Below are 24,490 nucleotides of genomic sequence, written 5' to 3'. Positions count from 1 at the left end.
GCAAGGACTATTGGAGTTCCTCCAAATTTTTGGCAGCCGTTGCTTCACTGCATAGGCAAACAGTATGAGAGACCCTCTCCTTTCTAATGGGAACATGTCGTTACTGTGGCCCTGCTCTATGTGTCTTTAAATTGTTAGTGGGGTTTTTCCTAAATTTTGGCAGCCCTTGCAGTCACAGCATGGGCATTACCACTATAGGAGACCCGCTCCTTTATAATGGGAACTTTTTTTTACTGAGACCCTCCTCTATGTCTCTTCAAAGGGGTATTGGGTTGCGTCCAAATGTTTGGCAGCTTTTGCAGTCACTGCATATGCAATAACAGTATAGAAGACCCACTCGTTAATAATGTGAACAACAAAGCATAGCCAGCTGATGGCTCTCTAACAATAGCAAGGGCCGACTACTGGCCCTTTAAAAATAGAAAGGGCCGCCTGATGACCCTATTTTTGTGACTTTCAGAGTCCCTCCATCATAAATGAAACAGGATGTGTCTGATGATATGTCACACACCACATGGCCAGAAAAGGTTGTAGAATGTTAAAATGACATTTCCCGGTGGATGCCTTTGTCTTAAAAAATAACGTAAAAAAAAAAATAAATAAATAAAAAAAATAAAAACACAGTAGGATATTTGTTTAGTATAAAAACCAGACTCGCCAATGTAACCTCAATGTAATCACATTGTTCAGCTCCTGCATCTCCTCCTCCAGTTCGGCCTCCATCTCCGAAATTACCACATCAGTCACAAGCTGACAGCACTGCAGCACTGCCTTGGCCAAGCGGCAACAGGCTGTGCTGAAGATAACATGCTTAATGCTTAAGTGACAAACCGCCCAGCGCTGCAGAGTTGTTGAAAGCTGTAACACAGCAGCCTGATCTGTGGCTCTCACCGCTGAACATACAGCCAGGCATGGTCGTGTGTGACAATGGGCGGAACCTGGTGACGGAGAAATGACAGCCGGAGTAGATGCGGTTTCCCTCTATGCTAGTCCTTTCACCGAGCTAAAGAATATGGCTGTGGTGAAATACAACTCCCACTGAGAAGCTGTTTCAGATTGAAAAACATTGTGCCCACCAGAGGATTTGATTCTGAGGGCTCACCTTTCTCCCCTGCTCAAGAGCCCCATAGCAGCTGCAAAGTTAGCGCTATCATGAACTCTCCTGAGGTAGAAGCCAGGGCACAACAGAGGATTCTCTGGTGGGACCGTCCAACCCTGCCGAGAAGCAGTCCTGGCTAAGAAAAGTGTGTGGGAAGGTTCCCGGACACTCTATGGCTGCTTTTTTTTAATGTGGATTGGACGTGCTTAATTGCATGTTATTTCTGAAACCGCATTGCAGATCAGTCCATTGCCCAACTCTGTAGTCATGAAATTAAAGGGCAAAGAAATATGTTTGCGTGTCGAAGCACCACCGACAAGTGCGAGTTGACGGACAGGCTGCCATTGCTTATGCGCAAGCTGCATTAGAGGACTTCCTAGGAGAAATGACACCCAGGGTAGATATGGTTTCCCAAGTCCTTTCACTGAGCTAAAAAATATGGCTGTGGTGAAATACAACTCTCACAAAAAGCTGTGGACTGGCTACGTACCATCCCTGGCCACATTCACTTGTCCACGTGTTTGTGGTTAGGCGGTCCTTCCCAGTAAGTGCAGAGGGCACGGGTAATGTTGTAGGACCCGTGCTTGTGGAAGGCGGAGATGACACTGGGACAAATAGTGGTGGCTGGGGACCGAGTATGGACACCCAGATGCCGCTGGCATGAGGTTGTGGACAGCTTCCACCTCCACGAGCCTAAAAGGCCACACTTCAAGTGCAAGCAGCTGTCAAAAATTTGGCAGTATAGTATTGCAGCCTGTGGGAGGGTGGGTACCTGGCTGCATACTTGCAGGAATGGGGTAGGGACAACTGAACGCTGCGCTGGGACAAGGACGTGGACAGTGATTGTTGCAAGTCTGCAATTACAGGTGCATGGCGGGAGGCATCTTCGCATGCGCCAAGGATCACTTATGATGGGTACACTTTTAGGCAGTGACCTGGGAGTCAGAGATGCTTCCAGAGGTCTTCCCCATGCTGTTCCCATGTCTTTTCAGCATTGTATACATGTGTCTGATAAAATGTCACACACCTCATGGCCAGATAAGGTTGTAAAATGTTAAAATGACATTTCACAGTGAACGCATTTGTCTTGGTTGAAAGCAATGCAAAAGTGCAAAAACGCATCAAAAGCACTATGTGCGAACATAGCCCAAGGTGTGGAGGAGTATTTTTGGTTTTGGTTATTTATTTTGCCTTATATACAAGTCATTACCCTGAAAAGGATGTTCCTTAACATATTTCCCAGGAAAATCCATTTTGGTTTCGTTTTTGTATGTTTTATTGTGAGTCCGTAAAAGTGGCATAATACTCTGACAACGTTGTTAACAGCAGTGACCTGGGAGTCAGAAATGCTTCCAGGGGTCTTCCCCATGCTGTTCCCATGTCATTTGAGCACTGGTCCCATCAGTTTGGACAATTTTTAGGCCCTCTGCACACCGCCGGGGGAGCCGCAGGAAAAATGCTCGAGTGTCCCATAGACTTACATTGGGCTCGTTACTCGGACCGAGCACTCGAGTATTCCAATGTGCTCGACTCGAGCAACGAGAACCCGAGAATTTTAGTTCTCGCTTATCGCTACTGGAAACCAGTGGCCGAAGGAGCACGAGCAGGAACAGAAAGCGGTAGTAGAAGGTCTTGGAGTTAGAAAAGGAGTTTTAGGAAGCAATCAGTAGATAGGTTAGAGCAGTCAGAACAACAATTTGTTGAGCTGCTCCTTCTAGATGATGTCTCCATTCATAAAATCAGCAATGATAGCTAAGAGCTCTTTGTTCCCCACATCATAATTCTTCTCTGTCACTGTCAAACTTCTGGAGAAATAGGCACAAGGATGTAGCAAATCTTTTGTTCCTGTTCTTTGTGATAGAATGGCCCCTACTGCACAATCTGAAGCATCCTCTTCTACAACAAAGGCATGCTCAGGATTGGGATGAATTAGTATAGGAGCTGTGGTAAACTTCTTCTTCAGGCAAGAAAAAGCATCTTTTGCTTGAGAAGACCAAAAAAAACCCAATATGCCTTTCTTTGTTAATTTGGTGAATGGTGCAATTATACCTGAAAATTTTTTAAGGAAATGTCTGTAAAAATTGGCAAAGCCCACAAATTATTGGCTTTCTTTCACGTTTCTTGGTGTTGGCCACTCAGTGATAGCTTGAATTTTGCTAGAGTTCATTTGCAATCCTTGTGTAGAGACTATATAACCTAAGAAGTGGATCTCTGTTTGATGGAACTCACATTTTTCCAGCTTAATATAAAGATGATGGGTTCTTGGACGTTCTAGCACAGTTTTCACATGATTCTGATGCTCTTCTGCAGATTAGTATACAGTATCATCTAGATAAATGACTACAAATTGATTAAGCAAGTCTCTGAAAATGTGATTAACGAAATGCTAAAACGTTGCAGGAGCATTGCACAGTCCAAACGACATGACTAAGTAAGTACTCATAGTGTCCATAACGTGATCTGAATGCCGTTTTCCATTCATCATCTGGTCTAACACAAACCATATTGTATGCCCCTCAAAGATCCAGTTTTGTGAACAACTTTGCATGACGAACTCTGTCCAGCAATTCAGGGATCAAAGGCAGAGGGTAACGATTCTTTATAGTCATTCTATTCAATTCTCTAATCAACGCAGGGTCTTCTGATGGGCCAGGAGACCTGCAATCCCCTGCCTTGCGGTATCTGCTGCTGGGTATACAATCCCCACAGCCCCGGACTCCAGTGTCCGGTTCTCTGTATGAACAATCCAGGACGAGCTATCCGCAGCTCCAGTCCCTGGCTTCTGACTCCTGTGTCCTCAACTCGGCTACTGGCCCAGTCTGAGCTAACCCCGCCTCCAGATCCAATTATAAAGGGCAGGATCCTCCCCTTTCTGGTCTGGGGCCGGAGGTGTTGCATGTAGTGTGTTCCCTGACCAGGAAACTCCTGTTTTGCTCCCAGACATGGTATTACTACCACTGTGGCAACCAGACCCTCTGGGGTGCCACATTCCCCCCTAGTAAATTTCAGTACTCCGGGACTGAGAATATTTTGCAAAAATACAACAGGTAACAATACATTAACATATTTACAACCATTAGAGTCTTTAAAGGTCACGGTATCATCCGCAACCAGGTGTCCATTTCACTGAAACAAGGTGCAATCTGAGGGACCCGTCCCAAACCCTCAACGTAGGCCCTGGGGTGGCTATAGGGCATTGATGATCCGAAATTGGACCACGTCTTCAGCCACCTCCACGGGTTTTTGTTCAGTGGTCTGCTGAAAAGGGGCACTTTACAGGTGCAACTATTTACAAGGTAAGTTTTTGGTTACTCATCGTCTATAACCTGAAAGCCCTTTAACCCTATCAGGTAACTGGTAAAACATGGTTAATACACACATAAAACAATTCAACATTACAGTTATAGTTACATTTAAATTTTCCAACAAGCAGGAATTTGACCTCTGGTGATTCTGGTAGACCTACGTAACACACTGTCTGTCAGTGTTCTACCTTGGTCTCCTGCATTTACCCCTGGTGTGGTGGGCTCAATGTTCACCTCACTACAGATGTTTGGAGGTGTCTCTGGGAGGTTGGGCAGCTTCCTACGGATCCTTTGGCTTACCGTGGGTACGACAGGCTCGCTACTAGCAGAGGGTAGATTCTCCTGGTCTGCTGATGAGGAATCTTCTGTCTCCGGGGCCAATGGTTCTTCCAACTCAACTGAGACTTCTGTAGGCGCTTGAGGGGCTGGTTGGAGAAATGTAAGGACAGGCACAACAATGGCGTTATTCACTTGTGTCCATGACCGGGGAAATTCTCAGAGTACTGTGCTGACCATTGCTTCCACTTCCTCTGCGGGTTGAGGGATATCTTGGCCTTCTTCAGCATGCTGTAGCTGCTTGGGACATTTCTTCAGGTGGTCTCTGGAAACTGTTGCTGTTGTCTCACCTCTGTCCTTACTTATGAGGCACACTTTGGTGTTATCATGGTTTGAGGGTAGAATGGTGTACGGCTCTTTTTCCCACTGGTCATCCAGCTTGTGGAGTCGCGTTTTCCTCTTTAGGACTCGCTCTCTCGGTGACAGGGGAATAGCAGGTGCATGTTGATTGTAAGTCTTCTCTTGCCTTTCTCTTGCTTGGGACAGACTTCTTTCAACACTTTCTTGTACCTTACGGTATTGCTGCTGCCGCTCAGTGTCCCAATCCGCATCTGGTGAGGCATCCTCTGGTGTTAGGACTCCCATATCCAGGTCAATGGGCAGCTTACCAGGTCTGGCTCTCATCAGGTAAGCAGGCGTGCAGTTAGTGGAATTCACTGGGATGTGATTGTACAGGTCCACTTGATCTGGCAACTTTTCTGGCCACAGACTGCGTTCTTCCAGGGGCAACTTCTTCAGTAGGTCAATCACCACCTGGTTCATCTTTTCACACATCCCGTTGGTCTGGGGGTGATAAGGCGTTGTCCGGATCTTCTTGCAGCCATACAGGTTGCAGAATTCCTGGAATACCTCCGCTTCGAAGGCCGGACCTTGGTCAGTTAGCACACGTTCTGCGTAACCATGCGGGTGGCAGAAGTGCTGTTGGAAAGCTCTGGCTGCTGTCTGAGCCGTTTGGTCCTTGACTGGCACTACTACCAGGAACCGGGAGTAGTGGTCTACGATGGTGAGGGCATAGACATAGCCTGACCTGCTTGGGGCTAGCTTCACGTGGTCCAAGGCTACCAGTTCGAGTGGCTGCTTGGTGATGATGGGCTGCAGGGGAGCCCTCTGGCTGTTACGGTCTTTTCTTCTCAGGTTGCACGGTCCGCAGTCTCGACACCACCTCTCGATTGCTCCTCTCATGCCAACCCAATAGAACCGTTCACGCAGCAGGACTTCCAGCTTTTTCCATCCGAAATGTCCCGCTCCATCGTGGTACGCTTCCAGGACCATAGACGCCCCCCGTCTCGGGGCTACCACCTGCCAGACCAGCTCATGTGTCCGGGAGTTGACAGTTCTTCGACACAGCTTCCCTTCATAGATGAACAGCTTACTCTTCTCTTTCCACAGCTGTTTGGTCTCCTCTGGAGCATCTGGATCAGGGTATGAGTCGGCTCGTGTCAGCAACTCTTTGACTAGGTGGACGGCCGGGTCACTGTCTTGTGTTTCTGCCCAGCCGTGGTGGGGCAAGGGATTGAACGTGGCCTCTTTGGTGGCAGAGTACCTGTCTTTCACACAGTGAGAGCACTGAGTTATCCCATGACGGTGGAACTCGGGGATTTATATCTCTTCCAGTTCTTCTGGGTCTTCTCCCGTATCTGGCAAGTTAGGCATCCTGGACAGTGCATCTGCATTGGCATTCTTGCGCCCAGCCTGGTACTTGATGGTGAACTCATAATTGGAGAGTCGGGCCATCCATCTCTGCTCCAGGGCACCAAGTTTCGCAGTGTCCAGGTGTGTCAGCGGGTTGTTGTCTGTGAATATGGTGAACTTGGAAGAGGCGAGGTAATGTTTAAAGCGCTCTGTCACTGCCCATACCACTGCGATGAACTCTAGCTTGAAGGAGCTGTAATTTTCAGGGTTCCTTTCTGTGGGCCGGAGCTTCCTGCTGGCATAAGCGATTACCCGTTCTCTGCCCTGCTGGATCTGGGACAGCACCGCTCCCAGTCCCACGTTGCTCGCGTCCATGTGGAGGATGAAGGGCTGGCCATAATCAGGGTAAGCCAGGATCTCGTCCCCCGTGAGGGCCATTTTCAGCTGGTGGAAGGACTCATCTTCCAGCTTGCCCCATTTGAATGCCTTCTGGTTTTTGGCCTTCCTGGACTGGCCTATCAGGAGGTCCTGCATGGGTGCCGCCATCTTGGTGAAGCCTGGAATAAATCTTCGGTAGTAGCCTACCAACCCGAGGAACTGCCGCACTTCCTTTACGGTGGAGGGTCTTGGCCAGTCCTTGATTACTGTGATTTTATCAGGGTCTGGAGCTACACCGTCAGCGCTCACCACATGCCCCAAGTACTGTACCTTGGGCTTCAGCAGATGACATTTTGAGGGCTTCACCTTTAGACCAAAGCCAGCCAGGGCGTCAAACACTTCCGCCAGGTGCTTCAGATGATCCTCATACGTCTGGGAGTATACAATGACGTCATCCAGGTACAGCAGGACTGTCTCTAAATTCTTATGTCCCAGACAGCACTCCATCAACCGCTGGAAGGTTCCTGGGGCACTGCAGAGCCCGAATGGCAAGCAGTTGAACTCGCTGAGGCCCATCGGGGTGGTGAATGCGGTCTTTTCCTTATCCGCCTCTGCTACAGGAACCTGCCAATATCCACTAGTAAGATCCAAAGTGGAGAAATAGTTAGCAGACTTTAATGCAGCTAGTGATTCCTCTATTCTGGGTAACGGGTATGCATCTTTGTGTGTTAGGCGGTTGATTTTCCTGTAGTCTACACACATTCTCATAGTGCCATCCTTTTTCTTTACAAGAACTAATGGAGCTGCCCAGGGGCTACAACTGTCTCTTATTACCCCAGCCTCCTTCATTTCTCGCAACATCCCTTTGGCATTTTGGTAGTGTGCAGGGGGTACAGGCCGGTACCTTTCTTTAATGGGTGGAAGGTTTCTCGTGGGGATATGGTGTTGAACCCCTTTTACCTGCCCGAAGTCAAGTGGATGTTTACTGAAGACCCTTTCGTATTCCTGTACCACCCGGTATACTCCTTGTTTTTGGTGTGGAGGGGTGGAGTCAGTGCCCACATGCAGCTTCTGACACCAGTCCTCCATTTGTCCCTTGGAGCCGTTATCCTCCACCTGTTGGGATGGAGGCAAGGGTTCCACTGTCTTTATAGAATTCTGGTTGACAGTGAACAGTTTGGCTAGGGTGGCATGCCGGGGCAAATGGACTTCTCTCTCCCCAATGTTTAGGATGCGGACGGGTATCCTCCCAATGGGGACATCAACCACCCCCTGGGCTGTGAAAATGGTGGGCCTACTGTCAGAGTAGACGGGCTCTACCAAGGCCTGGTAATCTCTACCCCTTAGACCGATAGCTGCCCGGCACCATATCATCATTTCACTTTTTGGGGGCATGGCGATAGGGAATGGGTCACTCATCCTAACACTACCAATTTCACCACCAGACAGTTCTACCTGTTGTCTTTTCATCAGGGCTCTGATCTCCCTCTGTAGAACCCGCTGCTGGCTGGAACTGGCGGTTTCCGCAACCTGCTGCAATAAGACAATTATTTCTGCAAGACAATTTTCAATGACATTAGTGCCTAAAGTTATCATAGGATGACTTTCTCGGCGATCAATGTCGACAATAATCAGTCCTTGTGCTGGCAGTTCGACTTTGCCAACCTTTATGGTCACTTCTTTGAACCCCACCTGAGGCACGGGTTGACCATTGCTGGCATAGATGCTCAAATGTTCATCTGGACGGCGGGTAATGTCAGAATCAGTCCATTACCGTTTGAAAAGAATGTAGGGGATGATGGTCACCTGGGATCCAGTGTCCAGCAACGCGCTCATTGGAAAGCCGTCCAGCACGACAGGTAGGACCGGTCGTCCTCCCACATATTTGTCTCGCCAGCTTGATGGGCCTGGTGGTCTTATGCCTGGGGGTTGGCCCTCTGCCCCAGGTTTTGCTCGTTTAAATGACAGTACCTTGCATAATGTCCTGGCTGGTTGCAGAGGCGGCAGATGGGTTGTCCGTCCTGGTCGTAGCAGTCGCTGTTCCTCCCTCGGGATGGTGGAGTCCTCTTCTGTCGGCGCCACGGGACGTCCTCCGGACTGGAAGCCAGCTGGATCTTTCCTTTGGGTGATACCTGCAAGGACTGCACAGTTTTGGTTAGTGCTGCTACACTTTTAGTCAGCTCTTGGACCTGATGGTGCAGGTCTGTAGACGGGGCATTGTCCAGAGTTTGTGCATCAGCTCCTACAGGCTCCGGGGAAAAGGGTGCCACCTCCTGGTGGTAGGTGATAGCTGGACGGCGGTGAGCTGTAGCACCACCTGGTGCTGGTTCTCGTAGCACCCGGATGGCCCTGTCCTTAAATTGAGCAAAGTCCAAATCAGGGTTTTGCAGAGCCATTATGTGTAGCTGGGTGCGGTGGGCGCTGGACAGTAAACCCTCAATAAATTGCTCAGTTAACAGTCTGTTCTCATCACGCACACTGTCAGGGTCTACCTGTTTGATGGCCCTCAGCGCCTCCTGCAGGTTTAAAGCATAGTCCCGTACACTGTCCTGTGCCCGTTGTTTGCACCCATAGAACTTCATTTTTATCTCTGCGGTGGTGCGGGTGTCAAAAGTGTCCTTTAGGCGGGCCAGTATCTCCTTTACAGTCCCTTTTTCTCTCGCTGACCAGGATTTTACATCTCTCTGGGCTGCACCAATCAACTGGCCTATAAGGATGCTCACTTTCTGCTCCTCGGACAGGGGATATACCTTAAACAGGCTGCTTAGTCTCTCTTTGAAGTCACTCAGGATGTGTGACTCTCCTGAGTACTGGGGCAGCCACGCCGCTCCCGGGATATAGGGCATTGTGAATGGCATCACTGCGGCAGCGGCCGCGCTGGCGGTGGAAGTTCCCTCCATATCAGGCGTCTTCTTCCCCCCTAGTGAACCATGGCCTACCTTCTTTCTCTTTCCTTCCGTAGGCTGCAGTTCGGCAGGTGATGAGCCCCATCGAGGACCTGGCGTCGCACGCGTCTGACTTCAGCGTTCGCGGTGGCTCCTTCCAGGACCTGGGGTTGCGTCAGCGTGTGGGGCGGGGCTTCGGACTTCACGCATTTTCAGCGATCACGCCCCTCTTCTTCCCGCGCGGCGACCCGAAAATGGCGGACAATGGCGGGAAAACGGCAGCAGATGGCGGGAAATCTTCACCACGGAATGCGACACAGTCTGTGAAGGCGCGCAGTACCCGGTGGTCGTGGGCACGAAATCCTGCCGACTACGCCAAAGTTGACACGCCCCCTTGGCCGTGGGGTACCCAGAGCCGGGCCTGTAGATGCTGGGGGTTGTAGTCACCGTGGCGGTGACCGGGTCCGTGACCCAGGTGGTCAATCTAAGGGTAGTTTATGTATTTCTGTTATGTATAGTCTGACTACGCCACCTGTGGAATGCAGTTATTGGGAACCGCTGCTGTGGAGCAGTCCACTGAAGCTGATGGTGTGTGCAGCAAGGTGATGTGACTCCCCACAGGAAGAACGGAGCTTCAGGGCAGCGTGTATGGATGATGGTGGTAGTAGTGCAGGGCAGGGTCGGACTGGGGTGCCTAGGGCCCACCAGGGGAACTGACTCTAGGGGCCCACACTACAGCCCACCATAAACAGTTTTATTACTTGTTATGCTTTTCTATAATGCACTATAATTACATGATCGGCCGCGCTGTGGAGCACCAAGTGGCAGGACTTTGTTCGAACAGTCATTCCGTACTGCCAGAGTCCCTTTAATGGTAACTTGTCACCTTGAAAAACGCTATTTATCTGCAGATATTGGGGTAATCTGCAGGTTAAAAGGGTTTAAAGCCTGGTTAGACGGCTTATTGGAAAAGCGTTGGCTACACGGAGAAAAATTACATTTTATTCTCCCTGCCGCCACTCGCTTCCTGTCATAGGGTCGGTGAGGGTGCTGCAATAACGTCCGGCACCTTGATTGTGACACTTCCATGGAGCCCAACCTCAGGCTGAGCTTCATTGAATGACTAACATGGCAGCAGCACCTGGCAACTAGTGCTGAGCGAGCGTGGTCGGATAAGGTGTGATCCCAGCATGCTCGGGTGTTATCTGAGTATCTTGTAGTGCTCTGCTAATATGCTCGAGTGCCCGAGGTAGCATGTTTTGTGGCGGTAGACAGAAGCAACTGTAGCGCCCCGAGGGTTGGGTCGCTACATAGGTATTGCACCTCAACCAGAGGTGTGATATCCCACTCCCGGGTAAGGATGGTGTGTGGACCGGGACTCAGTTAGCTGCATGCATCACACACACCCCATTTCCGGGGGACAGCTCAACAGTGCTCCCATTAGTACAGTAATGCAGGCACGACAGAACATGTCCCTGGCTGGAGTGGGGAGGGGGGACGAAAACCCAGTGATGTAGGAGCAGGAGGGGACGGTTTCTGGGCTTAGGTAGGAGCTCATTGGTTGCTTGTCACCTGAGCTCGCACACTAGGGGAAGGTATATAAGGTGGGCACGATCTTAGTTCAGTTCAGTCAGTGGAGTTGGAGTTGAGTTGAGTACAGAGCAGAGAGAGGAGAAGTTCAGCCAAAGAGGGCTGACAGGGAGCTGTGGCTCGGTCTGGGCCCAGCTCCACGAGGCAGGCCTAGGGTGAAGGCCGGAGCCAGAAGAAAGGAACAGAAACAGAAAGGAACAGAAACAGAAACGGAAAGGAACAGCAAAGAAAGAGAAGTACCCAAAGTATAGAAGGGCCCAGAGACACGAAGGCAGAAGGAACCCTAAGGACCCAGGAGATTGAGGGTGACGGGTTGGCAGAACAGGGTACCGGATCCCAAGTTGGTGGAGGTGACTAATCCTTAACCAAGAACCGGTGGTCGTGATCATTTACTGGTGCGACACCTCACTACACCTACTAGGAAGGCACACCACATAGGGTCAGGGAAGTGGACACCCAGTCCTCCCAGGAGAAGACCCGAGGCAGCTGGACAGAGGTAGTGTCACTGGTGGGGCACGGCTGACGAAAGGATAGAAGGGAGTCCTGTGCCACACTCCGGAATTGCCTGGGGGTTGATCGAGCCCCCCTGTCTGGTGGATGCAGCACGGCTCAGGCGGTCCTATCTGTGCACAAGTGACCTGGATGAGAACTGTGAGTAAAGAACCTGAACTGCAACACCTTGTCTCTATGCTTTCTCACCGCGTCAGCACTACTAGTACTGGGACGCCCCGCACCACAGCCACCATCATCACTCTACATTGCCCTGAGGCTATACATCCCATTCTCTGCTGCGCATACAACACCAGCCTCAGCGGTCTGCCTCGCAGCCGCCGTACACCCTGAATGCAATCCACGGGTGGCGTAGTCGGACAATTAACCATAAAAACCGCATAAATAGACTGCCGTTTGGTTTGACCACCCTGAGCCACGGGACCGGGTCGCCACCACGGTGACTACAACCCACAGCATCCCACAAAAGGCCCGATTCCGGGTTCCCCACGCGGCCCAGGGGGCGCGTCACAACACATGCAGGGATTACCTAACAAACAGGCAATTCCTGCATGTGTTGCGTCTGTCTACCGCCGCAAAGCATGCTACCTCGGCCACTCGAGCATATTAGCAGAGCACTACAAGATACTCAGATAACACCCGAGCATGCTGGGATCACACCTTATCCGACCACGCTCGCTCAGCACTAGTTGCCAGGTGCTGCTGCCATGTTAGTCATTCAATGAAGCTCAACCTGAGGTTGGGCTCCATGGAAGAGTCACAATCAAGGTGCCGGACGTTATTGCAGCACCATCACTTTGTAGTTCGCGGTGACTGTAATGTCTCTTATCCGACCACGCTCACTCAGCACTACTGGCAACCGAACAGCAACCTGCAATTGCGTCACAGGGGGCTGAAGGGAACAGGTGACTGCATGCTATCTAAATACCACTGTCAGTGATTGACAAGGACACTTAAATACTCAAAACAGCAGCAATCAAGGCGAGCTCTGATCACTGCTGTTACAGGCAGACACCGGCTATGTAACACAGCCGACATCTGCCCGGTATGGAGCAGGCTCAGCTCCCGAACCCGCTCCATACAAGCACATCCCAATGGTGACAGTTATGACAAGGTTAGCAAATTTCACTTGTCTGTTCCTAAATGTGGAAAGACAAGTGGAATTCCCTAACACGTGTGAAAGAGACCTAAAAGGTTTGGTAAAGGTGCCTCAAGCGTATGAATGTTATTACACACCACAATGCACAGTTACATACACTCATCTTACAAAAATACATATTATTCCAGATACGCAGACGCGCACAAACACACAGACGCGCGCAACCACATCAGTACATGAATACATCATCTGAACCACCATCAATTGTAATGTCAGGTCAGCCCCATATATCTTTGTATCGCATAAACCTACAACTCCCAGTGATAAAGATACTGGGAGTTGTTATCAGTCATCATCAGACTGCGGACCATACAGGAACCACAGTACTGATGAGACACAGGCAGGATCACAAATGAACATTTACATCTAGGTATCTTACCCGAGACGTCTTCTCTGATTAGAGTCGTTCTCTCTCTTTTCGTCTCCCTCTTGCCCAGACTCGATGATGACTTTTCTCATCCACAGCTCGTCTCTGCAGACTTCCATCTTCTCCGGTCTTCTGCAGCTCATCCCCACATGATGCCCTTAAAGATAGCAGAATTATTATAATGCTCCTGAATAAAAATATATACACTGAACCCCTGAATAAACCTAACTCTTACAATGCTCCCTGCACAAAACATGACATACACTCTACCCCTCTTATGGTACCTGCTCTCCACACTGTCCTCTCCTTACCATACTGGGCCCCCTCTTCACACTGTCCTCTCACACTGTGTCCCCCCTATACTGCCCAGTCTCTATACTGTGCCCCTTCATCACACTCCCCCTCCTCAGCATACTGTTCCCTCCTTTCTGTATAATCCCCACAGCCTCGGACTCCGGTGTCCGGTTCTCTGTATGAACAATCCAGGACGAGCTTTCCGCAGCTCCAGTCCCTGGCTTCTGACTCCTGTGTCCTCAACTCGACTACTGGCCCTGTCTGAGCTAACCCCGCCTCCAGATCCAGTTATAAAGGGCAGGATCCTCCCCTTTCTGGTCTGGGGCAGGAGGTGTTGCCTGTAGTGTGTTCCCTGACCAGGAAACTCCTGTTTTGCTCCCAGACATGGTATTGACGCGCCCCCTGGGCCATGTTGTTAGGGATACCCGGAGCCGGATCAGATGGGGGTTGTAGTCTCCGAGTGGCTGTGACCCGGTCCGTGCCCAGGGTGTCAAGCTCAGTGTGCAGCAGTCCTTATAGATGTTATTAGTGTCGACTACGCCACCCGTTGATTTGCGGTCAAAAGGCCGCCGCTGCAAGATGGTCCGCTGAGGCTGGTGGTGTGTGTGCAGCTGCGGTAGTATAACCCCCAACTGGAGGGGTATAGCCTCAGGGGGTCAGCCGTGGAGGATGGTGGTTGTGAAGGTGCAGCAAGGAGACTCAGAGGCATAAAATGCAGTTCCAGGGTTTTACTTACTGGTGTTGCTCGGGTCACTGTGTACAGCAGTGACCACCCAAGCCGTGCTGCGTCCACCAGGTCCTGGACTCGGTCAACTCCCAGGCAACTCCGGAGTGTAGTCCTGAGCTCCCTTTCTGACTTGTCCTCCTCTCCGGCCTTCCCCACCAGGGATCCACCTAAGTCCGGCTCCCTCGGGCCTCTTGTTGGTAAACCCTTGTCTCTGGGTTCCCTGACCCTATTCTTGGTTTGCCTTCCGGGTGGATTTAGTGGGTGGTCGTGGCAGATCCTGCCCACGACCTCCGGTCTCTGGCTAAGGATTAGGGCCCTCCACCAGCTTGGGATCCGGTACCCTTGTGCCAACTCTTCACCCTCTGATCTAATTTTGGGTTCTTGGAGTTCCCTCTTCTCCCCCTCTGGGTCCTTCTTTCTCCTCTCTCTCTCTCTCTCTTGGCCTTGGAGCTGGCTGAGCTGCTCTGCTTCTCTGACTCAACTCTGACAGACTGACCCTGATCTAAGATGGTTCCCACCTTATATACTCCCTCTATGTGTGAGCTCAGGTGACCAGCACCCAATGAGCTCCTAGCTTTACCCAGGCTGCTCCCCCTATCTGCCCCTACACTACTGGGATGTTCCACCCCCCTCCCACTCCAGCCAGGAACAGACACTGTCGTACCTGCACATAAACTGGTGGGAGTACCGTCGGTCTGTTCCCCGGAAATGGGATGTGTGTAGTGCATGCAGCTAACTGAGCTCAGTTCCACACTCCATCCTTACCCGGGAGTGGAATATCACACCTCTGGGTTGAGGTGCAATACCCCTGTAGCAGCCGAATCCTCAGGGTGCTACATTCCCCCCTGGTAAATCACAGCACGTCCTCGGGCTGTAAAATAACAAAACATCCAAAAACATACAATTTTTTTTTTTTTTCATAAACATCATAAACATATAAAACAATATATATATATCATAAAACTTTTCATATAAAACTCCTCATTAGAAACATTCTTGTTCCTCCGGCCACGGTGCAACTTGTGACCGGGTCAAGTGCGACAGTCTCTCTTGGAAGAAAACAGTTTCCTATAAAACCGGTAGGGGGCGCTTTAGGAAGCGCAACTATATACAAGGGAAATATGGCCGCTCTCAGTCCTCCGCCAGGTATTAGGGAGGATTGACCGCTCTCAGTCCTCGGTCAGTGGGAATAGGGACACACGGGTTTCAGTTCAATCTGCTGGTCCCAACAGGGACTATATTTTAACTAGAACAGTTCTTATACCCTGACGGGTAACTATGTACAGTCTCTCTCTACCGTACTTCAACGACGGCGTCCTCCTGCTCCTTCTTTAGATTCTTCAGACCCGTCCGGGTCCTCTTGCTCCTCCTCACACCGCAGCTCCTCCTCCGTCAGGCGATGCACATGGAGGGCGTAGGGTCCTTTGGCACACTTGTGCCGGGTGAAGGTGACCTCGTCCCCTACATACAGGTCACGACCTCTGTGTCCCTCCGGCAGATGGCTTTCTACGTCTCTGCGGGTGACAAAGACGTCGCCGGGGGTGTGATGATCCCTGATGAAACCCCAACCGTGCTGCAGTTGGAATTTAATTACAGTCCCGGTGGCACGGGGACCGTGGGCTGCACGGGGGTTCCTCCGGGTCCGGCTCTTCTGCTCTGCGCTCTGGATTTGCAGCCGCTGCTCTCGGACCCGCCTCTCTCTCCTCTCCCGGTCGAAGACCTCTAACTGCTGCCGGCAGCACTCCGCACGTTCAGCTGCGGCCGCCCGCGTTTCTTGGGTGAATCCCATGAGGTCTCCTCCGGTGGGGTCCCACGCAAACTGCGCTTCCTCCAACGAGAGTGGGGTGATCTTAACGGGCTTCGGAACCGGAATCAGGGGCTCATCTAGGGGTCTTTCTTTTTGGAGCTCAAGTTGGTAATACTCCGGTGGCCATATAAAGGGCTGCCCATCCGGGCACGTATGCTGGGCGAACACGTCTTCACCCAGGTGCGGCACTCTAGATGTTGAGGGCGCGGAGGTGGTAGCGGCGCCCAGGTTTACCAGGCCTTTCGACCAGGCTTGGGGCACCCTGAAGGTGAAGGGCACCGTAAAGACGGCGGCGCCCGGGTGTTCCTGGCCTTGCGACCAGGCCGGTGGTTCGGCAGAGGTAGGGGGCGCTGTTGGTACTGCGGCGCCCGGGGGCACTCGGCCTTGCGACCAGGCCGGTGGCGTCTCCTGCTTGGCCGCGCTCTGGATTGAGGCGCGTGACGTAGCAGGGGGCGTGGCCGCGGCTCCGGCCGCTTGAGGCCTAGCTTGGAGCGATGACGCAGCGGCTACGGGAACGGTGAGTAGGGCTTCAGGCTCTGCGACGGGGAGCTGGGGCAGGTTTACGGCTTCTGGGCACGGGATGCTGTCGTCCCCATTACCTGCCTTTATCTCTTCGGCTCCCTCCGCGGCGTCGTCTCCGGCCGTCGTCCCTCCTTCGCCGTCCTCAGAGGTGGGCTTGCTCCTCGCTGCGGGTGGCATGCTTCGCTGGCGGGCTCCAGCCTGCTGGGCCATCTCTCGAGTCCACTCCACCAGTGTTTCCTGCTGCACCCGGGCCATCCTCCGTGCGAGGCCCTCCAACGCGGTCTGTGCACGCTCCCGATCTCCGGGGAGCTGCGCCAGGATCTCCAGCAGGCCTTCTGGAGTGGCGACCTGCAACAGGCTCCTGACCACTGGGTCGGTGCTGCCTGACTCTCCCTCCATCTCCAGGTGTGTTCTCTCTGGACTCTCCTCCAGACTCCTCCAAGCTGCTCCCATCTTCTTTCTTTTGTTCTGTCTACGCCCATCCCGAGGGCGGTCCTCGGGCAACTTTGTGATTGCCAGTTCCAGGGGCAGTTCTCTCACGCTGATGGACATATCAATCATCACAGTCTCTGCTGGTGGGGGCGGTTTCCACTTTTGGCGCCATTTTCGGTCCTGGCCCACGATGGGAGGTGGCCTCTTGCCATCTTTTGGCACGCCCATAATGGCGTCCGCTCTGCCAAGGCGGGAAACCTTCTCAGATGGCGGGAACCGCTTCCCAGTGGCGGGAAACTCTGTGGATGGCGGGAAAAGACTGCAGATGACGGGCAAATGGCGGGAACTGATCCGAGATGGCGTCCGATGGCGGGGACCCTCTGGAATTGGCGGGAGACTTCTTTTTGAGGTAAATGCGATCTTTTCTTCAGGCACGCAGTACCCGGTTGTTGCGGGCACGTGATCCTGCCGACTACGCCAAAGTTGACGCGCCCCCTGGGCCATGTTGTTAGGGATACCCGGAGCCGGATCAGATGGGGGTTGTAGTCTCCGAGTGGCTGTGACCCGGTCCGTGCCCAGGGTGTCAAGCTCAGTGTGCGGCAGTCCTTATAGATGTTATTAGTGTCGACTACGCCACCCGTTGATTTGCGGTCAAAAGGCCGCCGCTGCAAGATGGTCCGCTGAGGCTGGTGGTGTGTGTGCAGCTGCGGTAGTATAACCCCCAACGGGAGGGGTATAGCCTCAGGGGGTCAGCCGTGGAGGATGGTGGTTGTGAAGGTGCAGCAAGGAGACTCAGAGGCATAAAATGCAGTTCCAGGGTTTTACTTACTGGTGTTGCTCGGGTCACTGTGTACAGCAGTGACCACCCAAGCCGTGCTGCGTCCACCAGGTCCTGGACTCGGTCAACTCCCAGGCAACTCCGGAGTGTAGTCCTGAGCTCCCTTTCTGACTTGTCCTCCTCTCCGGCCTTCCCCACCAGGGATCCACCTAAGTCCGGCTCCCTCGGGCCTCTTGTTGGTAAACCCTTGTCTCTGGGTTCCCTGACCCTATTCTTGGTTTGCCTTCCGGGTGGATTTAGTGGGTGGTCGTGGCAGATCCTGCCCACGACCTCCGGTCTCTGGCTAAGGATTAGGGCCCTCCACCAGCTTGGGATCCGGTACCCTTGTGCCAACTCTTCACCCTCTGATCTAATTTTGGGTTCTTGGAGTTCCCTCTTCTTCCCCTCTGGGTCCTTCTTTCTCCTCTCTCTCTCTCTTGGCCTTGGAGCTGGCTGAGCTGCTCTGCTTCTCTGACTCAACTCTGACAGACTGACCCTGATCTAAGATGGTTCCCACCTTATATACTCCCTCTATGTGTGAGCTCAGGTGACCAGCACCCAATGAGCTCCTAGCTTTACCCAGGCTGCTCCCCCTATCTGCCCCTACACTACTGGGATGTTCCACCCCCCTCCCACTCCAGCCAGGAACAGACACTGTCGTACCTGCACATAAACTTGTGGGAGTACCGTCGGTCTGTTCCCCGGAAATGGGATGTGTGTAGTGCATGCAGCTAACTGAGCTCAGTTCCACACTCCATCCTTACCCGGGAGTGGAATATCACACCTCTGGGTTGAGGTGCAATACCCCTGTAGCAGCCGAATCCTCAGGGTGCTACAGTATTACTACCACTGTGGCAACCAGACCCTCTGGGATGCCACATACACCTCTCGGAACAGTGTCTGGGAGGCTGTGGTGGCTGCTGCACGCAATGTTGATTGAAAACAGATCAAGCAACTGACAGAATCTATGGATGGAAGGCTGTTGAGTGTCATCATAAAGAAAGGTGGCTATATTGATCACTAATTTTTTGGGTTTTTGTTTTTGCATGTCAGAAATGTTTATTTCTAAATTTTGTGCACTGATATTGGTTTATCTGGTGAAAATAAACAAGTGAGATGTGATTACATTTGGTTTTTATTAAGTTGCCTAATAATTCTGCACAGTAATAGTTACCTGCACAAACAGATATTCTCCTAAAATAGCCAAATCTAAAAAAAAAAAACACTCCAACTTCCAAAAATATTAAGCTTGCATATTTATGAGTCTTTGGGTTGATTCAGAACATAGTTGTTGTTCAATAATAAAAATAATACTCTAAAATACAACTTTTCTAATAATTCTGCATACAGTGTACATTTTCATCTATGTATTCCTTGAGTGTTTTTATTTCCTGCTCTGCCAGTGGGTAAATGCTTCCAAATGGTATTGCTGTTCCAGGCAATAGATCAATCGGACAATCATATGGCCGATGAAGAGGGAGTTTGTCTGCGATTTTCTTGTCACATACATCATCAAATTCCTTATACATAGATGGTAGATTAGAAGATTGTTCAGGATCCCCTACAACCTCTTCATTTGGTGAAGCCTGTGGGAAGTGTACAGTAGATGGAAAAGACACTTCTTTGGTTTCCCAATTGATTGTGGGATTTTGAGTCTGTAGTCTTGACAACCCCAGTATTACTGGAAAATGTGGAGATGAGATTAGTAGGAAGGATAAAACCTCATGGTGATTAGGTTCCATAACTATCTCTAGGGGTTCAGTCTGTCTCTTGATTCACTGGTCTCGAATTTTGTGGAGATCCATCAACAGTTTCCATGCTAATAGATGAAAGTCTGTTTTGAAATTTTACCTCATGCTCTTTGCGAAAGATATGTCCATAAAATTTCTGTTTGCTCCTGAATTGACCATGGCAGATGTGGAAATCCATTGAGAATCAACTTGAAACTTGATAGAAATGAAGCAATGAGAGTCCTTGTTTTCTTTTTTAATGTTGGGTGCAATAGAAGAAATTGAATGGATGACAGCATTCACTGGAGGCGCTGGTTCAGACAAGACTGATTCTTCATCAGAAAAGTTGGGATCCGCTAACACTGCCACTGTTTCACATAGTCGAGAAGGACAATTGATGAGAAAGTGGTCCGACTTGTCACAATAAAATCACTGATTTTCCCGAAGTTTCCCTTCTTTTCTCTAAACACTTTCATGTTTTAACAGGCTGTCGACCTGCATGGATTCAACTTCAGATATGTGAGGACGCTTTGTCTCAAAGTCTCTGGGACTGGTGGCTGCAGCAGGTGGAAAATGATTACTGTTGCGGGACCAGTTTGAATTCCACTTTTCCAATCTTCTCTCTGATAATCAGTTGTCTATATGAATACAATAGTGAATTAAGTCATCAAAATTTGTGGGAGCATCGGCCCAGGCTAGTTCATCTTTGAGTGCGCTGGAGAGTCCGTTCTTAAAAAAAGATAATTTTGCAGCATTATTCCATTTGGTATCAATCACCCACCATCTGAATTCTGTGGCGTACTCCGCAACAGAGCGTTTACCCTGACGTAGCACCATCAGTGTAGCTGAATCTGTTGCACAATAACTAGGGTCATCAAACACCTGGCTCATGGCTGCTAGGAAGCCTCCAGATCATTAAGTCGATCAGCATGAGTTTCAATAAGGGGGCTGGCCCAAGCCAAAGCTTTATGTGTCAGTAGCATAATGATACACAATACTTTTGATTTGTCAGTATGGAAGTGAGCACTGGTTCATGAATCCACAAAATTTGGCACGATCTCTACAAAACCAGAAAGATGGGAGTGGAAGAGTGGGTGAAGGGGCCGGATCAATATGTTGATTTTGTAATTGATGGATCTGTTCAGACTGCAGTGCAATCTTATTGCTTACACTGTGTGCAGAATTATTAGGCAAATGAGTATTTTGATCACATGATACTTTTTATACATATTGTCCTACTCCAAGCTGCATAGGCTTGAGAGCCAACTACCAATTAAGTAAATCTGGTGATGTGCTTCTCTGTAATGAGGAGGGGTGTTGACTAATGACATCAACACCCTATATAAGGTGTGCTTAATTATTAGGCAACTTCCTTTCCTTTGGCAAAATGGGTCAGAAGAGAGATTTGATGGGCTCTGAAAAGTCCAAAATTGTGAGATGTCTTGCAGAGCGATGCAGCAGTCTTGAAACTTCCAAACTTTTGAAGCGTGATCACCGAACAATCAAGCGTTTCATGGCAAATAGCCAACAGGGTCGCAAGAAGCGTGTTGGCCAAAAAAGGCGCAAAATAACTGCCCATGAATTGAGGAAAATCAAGCGTGAAGCTGCCAAGATGCCATTCGCCACCAGTTTTGCCATATTTCAGAGCTGCAACGTTACTGGAGTATCAAAACGCACAAGGTGTGCAATACTCAGGGACATGGCCAAGGTAAGGAAGGCTGAAAACGACCAACTTTGAAGAAGAAACATAAGATAAAACGTCAAGAATGGGCCAAGAAATATCTTAAGACTGATTTTTCAAAGGTTTTATGGACTGATGAAATGAGAGTGACTCTTGATGGGCCAGATGGATGGGCCAGAGGCTGGATCAGTAAAGGGCAGAGAGCTCCACTCCGACTCAGATGCCAGCAAGGTGGAGGTGGGGTACTGGTATGGGCTGGTATTATCAAAGATGAACTTGTGGGACCTTTTCGGGTTGAGGATGGAGTGAAGCTCAACTCTCAGACCTACTGCCAGTTTCTGGAAGACAACTTCTTCAAGCAGTGGTACAGAAAGAAGTAGGTATCGTTCAAGAAAAACATGATTTTCATGCAGGACAATGCTCCATCACATGCATCCAATTACTCCACAGCGTGGCTGGCCAGTAAAGGTCTAAAAGAAGAAAAAATAATGACATGGCCCCCTTGTTCACCTGATCTGAACCCCATAGAGAACCTGTGGTCCGTCATAAAATGTGAGATCTACAGGGAGGGAAAACAGTACACCTCTCGGAACAGTGTCTGGGAGGCTGTGGTGGCTGCTGCACGCAATGTTGATCAAAAACAGATCAAGCAACTCACAGAATCTATGGATGGAAGGCTGTTGAGTGTCATCATAAAGAAAGGTGTCTATATTGATCACTATTTTTTTTGTTTTTTGTTTTTGCATGTCAGAAATGTTTATTTATGAATTTTGTGCAGTTATATTGGTTTACCTGGTGAAAATAAACAAGTGAGATGGGACTATATTTGGTTTTTATTAAGTTGCCTAATAATTCTCCACAGTAATAGTTACCTGCTCAAACAGATATCCTCCTAAGATAGCCAAATCTAAAAAAAACCCCACTCCAACTTCCAAAAATATTAAGCTTTGTTATTTATGAGTCTTTTGCGTTGATTGAGAACATAGTTGTTGGTCAATAATAAAAAATAGTCATCTAAAATACAACTTGTCTAATAATTCTGCACACAGTGTAGATATTGCACAATATTCTGTAGGTCCTGTGTACCTTGTCCAAAAATTTGAACGTTATGTGATGTCTGAATTTCAAATACTGTGTATTTTGTTTTTAGTGTTTGCATATCTGCATAGATGTTGGTAACCAAACAGTTCTTATCTTATTTACACGAACCTCCAAATTTCCCTCGGCAGCATCCATGATGAAGACTTGAGTATCCTGTTACGATACTGGCATAGTACTGCTGGAAATCAGTGGCCGAAGGAGCACAAGCATGAACAGCAAGCGGTAGTAGAAGTTCTTGGAGTTAGCAAAGGAGATGTAAGAAACAATCCGCAGATAGGTGAGAACAGTCTGGGTAAAAAAGTTCAGGAGCTGGAGACTGGAAGTAGGCTAACAGCTAGACACAATACTCAAGCAATGAGTGAGAGATCCATGCAGCTTTAAGTAGATCCAAACAGGAAACAAGATGGATCCCACAAGTTCAGAATCTGCCATCTTAGTAAAGAGCAATTGCAGAACACAACAGCAGCCTCCAGTGGTAGGGAGCTGGATTGCAGCACAATTATTAAGGTGAACAATAGCAGCCAATACTAGTCAAACTGTAGAACGACAACAGGAATTCTGATATTGTCCAAGTAAAGTGGATATGATTTCATGAAAATTTCTGCCAATGGTGCGTGTCCATACCTCCCAACCATCCCAGACCAAGTGGGACTTTCTTGAAATTGGTGAGCAATACCACAATCCCGGGTCATCAGGGTATATCCTAATTTCAGCTGTATCTTCGGCTTGAGAATACAGATACAGCTTGGTATTATGGTGGTGCAGGGAACCATCAGATGACTAGTGAAACGGTCATTCTATGTAGAAATTGAAGGCACTGCCAAGACCTTTGGGGCATGGGACTAAGCATCGGACAAGGATAAGGACTCACAGACAAGGTATGTGTGTAAGAGTGTGTGTGTGTGTAACAGAGCTGTGTGATTGAGTGTTGATGTAGAAGAGCTATGTGTGTATGTACTGTACATTGTGGAGGCATCATACTGTTTGTGGGAGCTGTTGGAGCATCATACTGTGTGCGGATGACTGTGAGTCATCATACTGTGTGTGGGGTGCTGCTTTAAGGGCCTCATACTGAGTATAGTGGTCTGTAGGGACATCATACTGTGTGTGGGAGCTGTTGGGACATCATACTGTGTGTGAGAAGCTGTAGGAGCATCATACAGTGTGTGAGGGGTTATGCGGGAACCATTCTGTGTGCGGTTGTCTGTGAGTCATCATACTGTGTATGGGGTGCTGTAAGGGTCTCATACTGTGTATGGTGGTCTGTAAGGACATCATATTGTGTTTGGTGGTCCGTGGGGAAATCATACTGTGTGTTAGTTGCTGTGGGGGCATCATACTTTGTGTGTGGGCTGTTGGGTCATCATACTGTGTATTAGTTGCTGTGGGGGCATCATACTGTGTGGGGGTGGGTCAGAGGGAATTACAAAAAATATACATACTTTATACCCCATTAGAAGGATATAATCATAGGCGGATTATAATGAGGGCAATCCGGGCTACCGCTCGGGGCCCCGAGCCTGCAGGGGGCCCGCGGCTCCGGGCGGGGTGTCTAATGCTGGATTGCCCTCATTATATGTGCGGGCCGCCGCGGCACATACCGGTAGCAGTGGCGGGAGGGGGGGCCCCAGACCGCTCCCCCAGCAGCGGCGCATGGCCGCTACTTCTTCACTGGCCGGGCCAGCACTGCAGCAGTTAACTTCCCTGTGCTGGCCCGGCCGCGTCACTGCTAGGAGACACGGCCCTGTGCGCGGCCGTGTCTCCTAGCTGTGACGTCACGCAGTGCGCGCCCGGCCTGCACTGCTGCAACGGAGAAGTCAGAGCAGGCAGGAGGAATGGAGCCGGGGGATGGTGAGTCTGTGTGTGTATGTGTGTGTGTATGTGTGTATGTGTGTGTGTGTGTGTGTGTGTAGGCAGATATCATTGTGTGATGTCTGTTTATATGTATTTTTGTGTTTCAAATGTGTTTATGCGTGTATGTATATGTCTGTATATGTTTGTGTGTGTGCGTGACTGCATGCGTGACTGCGTGCGGCCTCCTGCTGAGTATAGGTGGCGCAGTGCGGCCTCCTGCTGTCTCTGGGGGGGGCGCCGTGCGGCCTCCCACTATGTATAGAT

This window comes from Phyllobates terribilis, unplaced genomic scaffold, assembly GCF_046119375.1.
Source record: "Phyllobates terribilis strain yellow unplaced genomic scaffold, ASM4611937v1 Scaffold_12__6_contigs__length_324123572, whole genome shotgun sequence".
Classification (NCBI taxonomy): domain Eukaryota; kingdom Metazoa; phylum Chordata; class Amphibia; order Anura; family Dendrobatidae; genus Phyllobates; species Phyllobates terribilis.
Note: the sequence above shows the minus strand (reverse complement) of the source record.